The following is a 10234-nucleotide window of genomic DNA, read 5'->3' as shown; positions in this document are numbered from 1 at the left end:
AGAGCTGTCCAAGGATGTCAGGGACAAGATTGTAGACCTACACAAGGCTGGAATGGGCTACAAGACCATCGCCAAGCAGCTTGGTGAGAAGGTGACAACAGTTAGTGCGATTATTCGCAAATGGAAGAAACACAAAATAACTGTCAGTCTCCCTCGGTTTGGGGCTCCATGCAAGATCTCACCTCGTGGAATTTCAGTGATCATGAGAACGGTGAGGAATCAGCCCAGAACTACACGAGAGGATCTTGTTAATGATCTCAAGGCAGCTGGGACCATAGTCACCAAGAAAACAATTGGTAACACACTACGCCGTGAAGCACTGAAATCCTGCAGCGCCCGCAAGGCCCCCCTGTTCAAGAAAGCACATGTACAGGCCTGTCTGAAGTTTGCCAATGAACATCTGAATGATTCAGAGGAGAACTGGGTGAAAGTTGTGGTCAGATGAGACCAAAATCGAGCTCTTTGGCATCAACTCAACTCGCCGTGTTTGGAGGAGGAGGAATGACCCCAAGAACACCATCCCCACCATCAAACATGGAGGTGGAAACATTATGCTTTGGGGGTGTTTTTCTGCTAAGGGGACAGGACAACTGCACCGCATCAAAGGGACAATGGACGGGGCCATGTACCATCAAATCTTGGGTGAGAACCTCCTTCCCTCAGCCAGGGCATTGAAAATGGGTCGTGGATGGGTATTCCAGCATGACAATGACCCAAGACACACAGCCAAGGCAACAAAGGAGTGGCTCAAGAAGAAGCACATTAAGGTCCTGGAGTGGCCTAGCCAGTCTCCAGACCTTAATCCCATAGAAAATCTGTGGAGGGAGCTGAAGGTTCGAGTTGCCAAACGTCAGCCTCGAAACCTTAATGACTTGGAGAGGATCTGCAAAGAGGAGTGGGACAAAATCCCTCCTGAGATGTGTGCAAACCTGGTGGCCAACTACAAGAAATATCTGACCTCTGTGATTGCCAACAAGGGTTTTGCCACCAAGTACTAAGTCGAAGGGGTCAAATACTTATTTCCCTCATTAACATGCAAATCAATTTATAACTTTTTTGAAATGCGTTTTTCTGGATTTTTTTGTTGTTATTCTGTCTCTCACTGTTAAAATACACCTACCATTAAAATTATAGACTGATCATTTCTTTGTCAGTGGGCAAATGTTCAAAATCAGCAGGGGATCAAATACTTTTTTTCCCTCACTGTATATGCATTTCCTCAGTTTCTTGACTATGGACCTGCTGTAACCTGGTACCACATTGCCATATTCCTGCCTATAACTAATCCATTGTCACACATTTACATGGGAAAGTTGCTCTCACATCAGAAAATTGGCTACATAATATTTTGTAAGAATTGTATCACTACATCACAGTGTATGGATATGTATAAACACACACAACATATGTACACACACATACACTTAGATTTAGTGATAACTCTTACAAAACACTTTCCCATATAAATGTGTGAAACTGGATTAATGTTTGGCAGGGATATGGCAATGTGGTACCAGGTACATACATGCTTACACACAAAAAATTACGTGAAAAAGATATGTAGTTCCAGGATAGGTATGTATTAAGTAAATGTCCATGACCTGTACGAACCTGGTATACAGTCAGGTAATAAAATAACTATAGTAATACTGCCCCATGCACCACGTTTACTTTCCCCTTCTGATCCCGCATGGTTGCCCTGGAGAGGACAATGGTGCCGGAAAGGCCAATGGTGCTGGAGACACAGGACTGCTGCAGGATGGTCTCGTTTCCTGTACTTCTTCGCCGACGTCGGCTGATGAGTCTGAAGCTGAAGGAAACAAACATCTTTAGCTAACAACACCTATGTAAACATGTAAGGGAATTATTCCAAAAGTGCTTCAGCAAATAACAACAAACTTAGACAACAACAACAACTTACCAACATCAGTTGTGGTGGTTGCCGGCGATTCGTACATCACCTCAAACATCGCAGTCGCCGAGTTTAATGCCCCGGTGATTTGATTTGATTATCTATGTCCCAGCACCGAATCCAGCAGGTTAAAATTCACAGTATTTTAAATTTTGCTTTTGTTTCTGTAGTCCTTTTTCAACTTTTTCAAATTGTTAATAATCTGATTGCTTGTTCTATTGAACCCAGCTTTCTGCATCTCCTTCTGTATTTCGACATACACCTTTGCTTTCCTTTGTGAACTTTCAAGTTTGTCTTGGACTTCCCTTGAGCACCATATTGCTAACAAAAATTTGCACTCGTCGTCGGACCACTGCTGTTTGCTTTCACTCATTTTTCCTCACTGCTAGCATCTTCTGCTTTTTCAAAAATGGTGGCTGCACTCCAGCAAATAACTTTTGGTGGAGAAGTCTTTACCCCGCCCCCAACCCCTGATGTCACTAGTTCTTTGGTTCCAGACCAGCAAGTTTTTGGTGCCAGAAAAAGCGGCTCCGTGTCGGCCAGGAGCCAGTTCTTTTGCGGTGGAAAAGAGCGGAATGGTTCCAAATTAGGCACCAGCTCCGAACTGGCACCGGCTCCTTGTCGGTGGAAAAGTGCTAATTGAGAGCTACAGAAAATGTTTGATTGCAGTGATTGCCTCTAAAGGTTGTGCAACAAAACATTAGGTTGAGGGTCCCATCAGTTTTGTCCATGCCATTTTCAATTGTTTTATTAATTACAATATTATGTTGAAAAACTAAATCAAAAGCAATCTGATTTCTATTAACTATGGAATAAACAATGGTGGATGCCAATTACTTTTGTCAGTTTCAAGTTTTTCAAGATTTTTCTGACATTCTCTGACTAAGTCTAGCTATTCTATCTGCCTACAGCACCATCCTAGTGCTGGAAGTTGCTACTGTAAGTGGTTGCAAATAATGTATAATGTTGTGTATTTAACAATACAAAAAATAAGGGGGTGCCTAATTATCTACTTTTCCATAGATAGAGGTTTCCAACCCTTTACACTTGCAAATGCAAACTGCTACAAGGAAATGGGAAATGACATACATATCAAGCAATTTCTAAGGAAAGTTTAATAGAAAACTATGGAAAGGATCTGTTTATTGGTGTTGATGTGTCAGAGTTTTTATCTAAGTGAAAACAGAAATGCAATGAAACCAGCCTGATTAATGAAAAACATTATTGAACTCAAGGGAAAAAAATTGGGCAAGTAAGACTTCAATTACAATATTATGTTCCATATTTTATTTGCCTTTTGTAAAGATGGTGCAATTTGTCAGATTGTAATTATAGATGCAATCTTTCAACGGTGTGAAGAAAAATGTTCTACTGAGACACTAATCAGAGATGCATCAGCAAAACCACAAAAGGGCTAAACAGCATCTCAGTGACTATGTGTAATCTGAAAACACACAGAGTTGTCTGAATGAGGAAATCTAAATAGGGGGGTTATTTTAAGAAATGTAAAATGTATACTGATCTATTTATTCTCCGTGTTTGGTGTGAATTAATGCCATCCACAAATGCAGCTCTCAAATGTAGTGGAAACATGGAAACATGCTTAGAGTGTCAGTCCAACAGATTTTATTTAAATCACAGGTCAGTTTATACTGAACTCTTTAGAAAAACAAAACAAAACTATCCTTCCAGATATTCTCCTTTAATGTAAATGACAATAACTTATGTAAACAATGCTGCCTGCTAAATTGCTGAAGTCAAAATATGAAAAGTATGTTTGGGTTATCTGAACTTCTTGGATAGGCAATAGGAAATATAAGAAGGGGAGATGTATAAAGGCAACACAGAAGAGCCCTCCTCCCCACATCCTCTCACTGTCAGTGTACAGTTCTATAGACTACGTCTAGGATGACAGTGTGGAGCACATGCCGTTGCATTCAGCACAACCCACTGAATAACTGCTGTAAGACAACCCAGAAACCAAGTCAGAAACAGGAACAGCACCCAACAGTAATGCTGACTTAATACTTTGCAGTTCTGACACATTCTACATCTTTTTAAGAACATTTCCATCTAATGAAAAGAAGACTTCATGTTACCTACATTTTGAAGATTGCTTGATTAGTTTCATGAAACTATTATTTATTACTGTTTTGATTGGAGAATTGTAGAGCCTCACTCAGATTTGGATTCTCCTACAAAACGACAGTTCGACTGTATAAAAGTATTAGTTGTATTCCAATTCCCCCGCCTCCCTGCTGTATCTGTTATTTTGCAGATATCTTCAGTCATGAGATCGCATTTGCTGATAGTAGGTGAGTCTGACCAATCTTTGTTTAGGTGGCCTTGTGTTAATTTTGTATATTAAGTTGTAGTGAAATTTGACTGTTTAACTTTAAAGATAACATTTTATGTGTCCTAATAAAATGTGAACCAGTTACTATACATCTGTGCTGTCTAACTGTCCACTATGTTTCCACTACCTGCTACAGTCGGTGGCATAAAACAATTTTTTTGTGTAACTTCTAAAACTTATCTTACCTTCAGTTTTTTACAACCAAGATAGGCCTACTCATCATGTCAAATGATGACTACTATTGTTGTTACTACTACTATTACTACTTATTATAATAACATATGGTGAACATATTGTTGTAAACGTAGGTGATGTTTTACATTCTGGAATCAGACCAACGAAATGTCGGCAGGTGTAATACAATTTGACATCGGACCGATTTCCCACGAGTCCCCTCATGACGATTCTGGGTCGTATTACAATTTGACATCGGACATTTACTAACAGTGGGAGATTGAAATTAATGAGTAGGATGATCAATTCTAATATTTTCAACACTGTACTGAATCAATCTCGAATAAAATAAAACCTATGTACCATTTATTTCCTCTTCAACTACTATTTAATTTATGTGTAATTAGTATAACATCAACTAATCAATAAAAGTAAAAAAATTCAATCAAACATATATTGCTTCATCATATAATTAAATTGTAATGTGAGTAAAACCATACAACCCCAAAGGAATGCAAAAAAGCTGTCTTCGTCAGGGGAAAAACGATTTGGTAAATTTACATTTTCTAATTTAGGATTAATAATTTTATTGTAACTGTGGAAGGAAAGTTAGAGTTAGAAATTCCTTTCTAACATATGTTTTCTCTAGTGTATACTTAAGAGAGATAATGTCAAGCTAGAAGGTCAGGTCAGAAGGTAGTTTGACCTCTGTTTGTTATTTTCGATGAGCATCTTGGAGACAATGTCAAACGGTATGATTTGCCTGCTCTCTAATCTATGTGTTGACCTATGAACACTGTCCTATAATGATATACACTCACCTAAAGGATTATTAGGAACACCTGTTCAATTTCTCATTAATGCAATTATCTAACCAACCAATCACATGGCAGTTGCTTCAATGCATTTAGGGGTGTGGTCCTGGTCAAGACAATCTCCTGAACTCCAAACTGAATGTCTGAATGGGAAAGAAAGGTGATTTAAGCAATTTTGAGCGTGGCATGGTTGTTGGTGCCAGACGGGCCGGTCTGAGTATTTCACAATCTGCTCAGTTACTGGGATTTTCACGCACAACCATTTCTAGGGTTTACAAAGAATGGTGTGAAAAGGGAAAAACATCCAGTATGCGGCAGTCCTGTGGGAGAAAATGCCTAGTTGATGCTAGAGGTCAGAGGAGAATGGGCCGACTGATTCAAGCTGATAGAAGAGCAACTTTGACTGAAATAACCACTCCTTACAACCGAGGTATGCAGCAAAGCATTTGTGAAGCCACAGCACGTACAACCTTGAGGCGGATGGGCTACAACAGCAGAAGACCCCACCGGGTACCACTCATCTCCACTACAAATAGGAAAAAGAGGCTACAATTTGCACAAGCTCACCAAAATTGGACAGTTGAAGACTGGAAAAATGTGGCCTGGTCTGATGAGTCTCGATTTCTGTTGAGACATTCAGATGGTAGAGTCAGAATTTGGCGTAAACAGAATGAGAACATGGATCCATCATGCCTTGTTACCACTGTGCAGGCTGGTGGTGGTGGTGTAATGGTGTGGGGGATGTTTTCTTGGCACACTTTAGGCCCCTTAGTGCCAATTGGGCATCGTTTAAATGCCACGGCCTACCTGAGAATTGTTTCTGACCATGTCCATCCCTTTATGACCACCATGTACCCATCCTCTGATGGCTACTTCCAGCAGGATAATGCACCATGTCACAAAGGTTGAATCATTTCAAATTGGTTTCTTGAACATGACAATGAGTTCACTGTACTAAACTGGCCCCCGCAGTCACCAGATCTCAACCCAATAGAGCATCTTTGGGATGTGGTGGAACGGGAGCTTCGTGCCCTGGATGTGTATCCCACAAATCTCCATCAACTGCAAGATGCTATCCTATCAATATGGGCCAACATTTCTAAAGAATGCTTTCAGCACCTTGTTGAATCAATGCCACGTAGAATTAAGGCAGTTCTGAAGGCGAAAGGGGGTCAAACACAGTATTAGTATGGTGTTCCTAATAATCCTTTAGGTGAGTGTATATTCTGGTTAGCTAGCTTTTTAAGATAACATAGTAATGACTTTTTAATTATAACCAGATCTTTGACTTGTGTGTGTATAAAAAGCTCTGACTTTTAGCATGGAGTCAGAGCACCTTTGGAATCTACTTGATTCACGTTCCTCTCCACGCAGCATGAAAATAAAGGCATTGCAATGAATGCTCCAACCTGATTGAAGACTGAGTTTCTGCCACATTCCAACTTTCAGCTTTAGGTTATACAATTAAAAAAGATTGACCTGCCTTTTACAATTAATTGAAAGAAAAAAAGACTCAGAATTTCAAATTTTTGTGGTCAATTTGGTGAAGTTCATATAAGTCGTTGATTTTGAAGAAGTCTAGATGAAATAAAGTGTAGTAAATTGCAGAGGCTCAATCGTGGCTCATCTCCTACAGTTTGTACGTTAAAAACATTGGTAAATACAGGAGGCTAGATGTATTGAAATGTATGCATGTTTTTCTTCTCGAGTAATGTGTTGTCAGCTGCAAGACAGCTCTGATATTTATCCAAAGCCAGTCCAACATTAGTACTAACCATAACAACAAAAATAATATCCATGAATTAATCGAGTGAATTCTTAACTGTTTTATTTTTATTTTTTGGCCTCACAGAGATATTGATGCTTCCTTGTTCCTCAGTCTCTGTAGATGGTAAGCTGCTTTTTATGCTTTAAAATGATAAAATGATCAATCCTGTGCACACAAGAGTACAGATCTTGTGAAGTGGAGTTCTGATAACTATGGGGAAAGCTGAAATTACTGTCAAAAATACGTCACTGGGGTTACAGGCATTCCTTTTTGAATGGTGGGGCTGGATCAATGGTGACGTTTATAAGAATCGTTGATATATGCTGATAGTATTATAAATATTATTTTTATGTTTTAATGATTTCAGGATATTTGTAAATAAGTTTGAAGCATTTGGCATTTGGAGGTGTGATTGAAGAATTGTATTGAATAATAACATTTTGTATCATAATATATGTCGTATTGCAAGGTGCTTTACCAACTTCCACCCCTATACAGTACATACTGTATAATAGTTCTGCTGTGGCACCATATACTGAACCTTGGTAATGTTCTGACATTAATCTCTTTAGACATAAATTCCCTGGAATGATATCAAATAATATGAGCTGTTCATGATCTCAATGGAAGCACCTAAACAGGATGTACTAAAATATCTGAACTGGACTTTTGAACAAAGGTGATTATAGATTGAAGGAATTTGATTTGGGTCTTCAGGGGAATCCTCAAGGAGAAATACAGACAGGATCGATTTATTTACATTAATATACCTCATTTCCATTTGCAATAGAGTGAATGTTTACATAAGAGGAAGTGATTGAGGGTGGTGATTAACGCATTGTTTTGTTATTGTTTTGATGTGAATACTAGCAGGATGTATGGGGTGCACACCTGTGTTATTGTGAGTTTCATATTACAGAACAAATGTTTATTGATTGCATTGTATTGTTTGTTCATTTAATATAAAGCCTCTCATTTTATTACTATGTGAAAATTACCTCCGGCGACCCCCAATGTTTCTCGCATTCTGTTATTAGGGCATGTGCATGGCTTTCACCCATGCAAATATGGGCTGGGAAGAGTGCATTCTGGTGGCGGGAGGTGTTAAAACTGACTATTTGTGTATATGCTGCTATTTGATAAGGATATTTGTTACTGTGATTCCATATACTGTGATTCCTGGATAATGGCATTACCCAAGAATAATAATAATAATAATAATAATAATAATAATAATAATAATAATATATATATATATATATATATATATATATGTATTTGTTTATTTGTTATTTATGTATAGTTTCAAGTATTTTATATTTAAATTAATAATTGTGCAATGCTCTAACTGGATCAGGTTAATGACCTCCGTGAAGTTGACACCCCATATAATAAAATAATCACCAAAACTATTCTATTAATTTGTGCTGTGTTTGTGCTGATTTGTGATAAAAAGTTATCTCTATTTCTTATGAAACTGTTTATCCTATCCAATCATTTCATCATCGTCGTTGCATAATGGAAAAACCATTTTGAACATAAGCTGCACTTGTATCAAATTACACAGTAACTTATTGAGCAAATGGTTATTATAACGCAGTGGACTTAATGATATATTCGTTGAGGTAAAATTAGTCTACTTTTTACTTTGAATAAACTCCTAAAACATAATGGTAATAAACGAGATGTAATGCTTGGTTCAGCAATGGACCAGAACACAAACAACATTATAAGTACCGATATACACAAGGTGACTTCAAACAAGTGCTACATGAGCACAAATACAGGGCATACAGTGAGGGAAGAAAGTATTTGATCCCCTGCTGATTTTGTACGTTTGCCCACTGACAAAGAAATGATCAGTCTATAATTTTAATGTTAGGTGGATTTTAACAGTGAGAGATAGAATAACAACAAAAAAATCCAGAAAAACGCATATCAAAAAAGTTATAAATTGATTTGCATGTTAATGAGGGAAATAAGTATTTGACCCCTTTAGCTTAGTACTTGGTGGCAAAACCCTTGTTGGCAATCACAGAGGTCAGACGTTTCTTGTAGTTGGCCACCAGGTTTGCACACATCTCAGGAGGGATTTTGTCCCACTCCTCTTTGCAGATCCTCTCCAAGTCATTAAGGTTTCGAGGCTGACGTTTGGCAACTCGAACCTTCAGCTCCCTCCACAGATTTTCTATGGGATTAAGGTCTGGAGACTGGCTAGGCCACTCCAGGACCTTAATGTGCTTCTTCTTGAGCCACTCCTTTGTTGCCTTGGCTGTGTGTTTTGGGTCATTGTCATGCTGGAATACCCATCCATGACCCATTTTCAATGCCCTGGCTGAGGGAAGGAGGTTCTCACCCAATATTTGATGGTACATGGCCCTGTCCATCGTCCCTTTGATGCGGTGCGGTTGTCTTGTTCCCTTAGCAGAAAAACACCCCCAAAGCATAATGTTTCCACCTCCAGGATTGACGGTGGGGATGGTGTTCTTGGGGTAATTTCTCCTCCTCCAAACACAGCGAGTTGAGTTGATGCCAAAGAGCTCGATTTTGGTCTCATCTGACCACAACACTTTCATCCAGTTCTCCTCTGAATCATTCAGATGTTCATTGGCAAACTTCAGACAGGCCTGTACATGTGCTTTCTTGAGCAGGGGGACCTTGCAGGCACTGCAGGATTTCAGTGCTTCACGGCGTAGTGTGTTACCAATTGTTTTCTTGGTGACTATGGTCCCAGCTGCCTTGAGATCATTAAAAAGATCCTCCTGTGTAGTTCTGGGCTGATTCCTCACCGTTCTCATGATCATTGAAGCTCCACGAGGTAAGATCTTGCATGGAGCCCCAGACCGAGGGAGACTGACAGTTATTCTTTGTTTCTTCCATTTGTGAATAATTGCACCAACTGTTGTCCCCTTCTCACCAAGCTGCTTGGCGATGGTCTTGTAGCCGATTCCAGCCTTGTGTAGATCTACAATCTTGTCCCTGACATCCTTGGACAGCTCTTTGGTCTTGGCCATGGTGGAGAGTTTGGAATCTGATTGATTGATTGCTTCTGTGGACAGGTGTCTTTTATACAGGTAACGAGCTGAGATTAGGAGCACTCCCTTTAAGATCTCAGCTCATTACCTGTATAAAAGACACCTGGGAGCCAGAAATCTTGCTGATTGATAGGGGATCACATACTTATTTCCCTCATTACCAGGCAAATCAAT

Source organism: Amia ocellicauda, chromosome 7 (genome assembly GCF_036373705.1).
Source record: "Amia ocellicauda isolate fAmiCal2 chromosome 7, fAmiCal2.hap1, whole genome shotgun sequence".
NCBI classification, from domain to species: Eukaryota; Metazoa; Chordata; class Actinopteri; order Amiiformes; family Amiidae; genus Amia; species Amia ocellicauda.
This window is presented reverse-complemented; position numbering follows the sequence as displayed.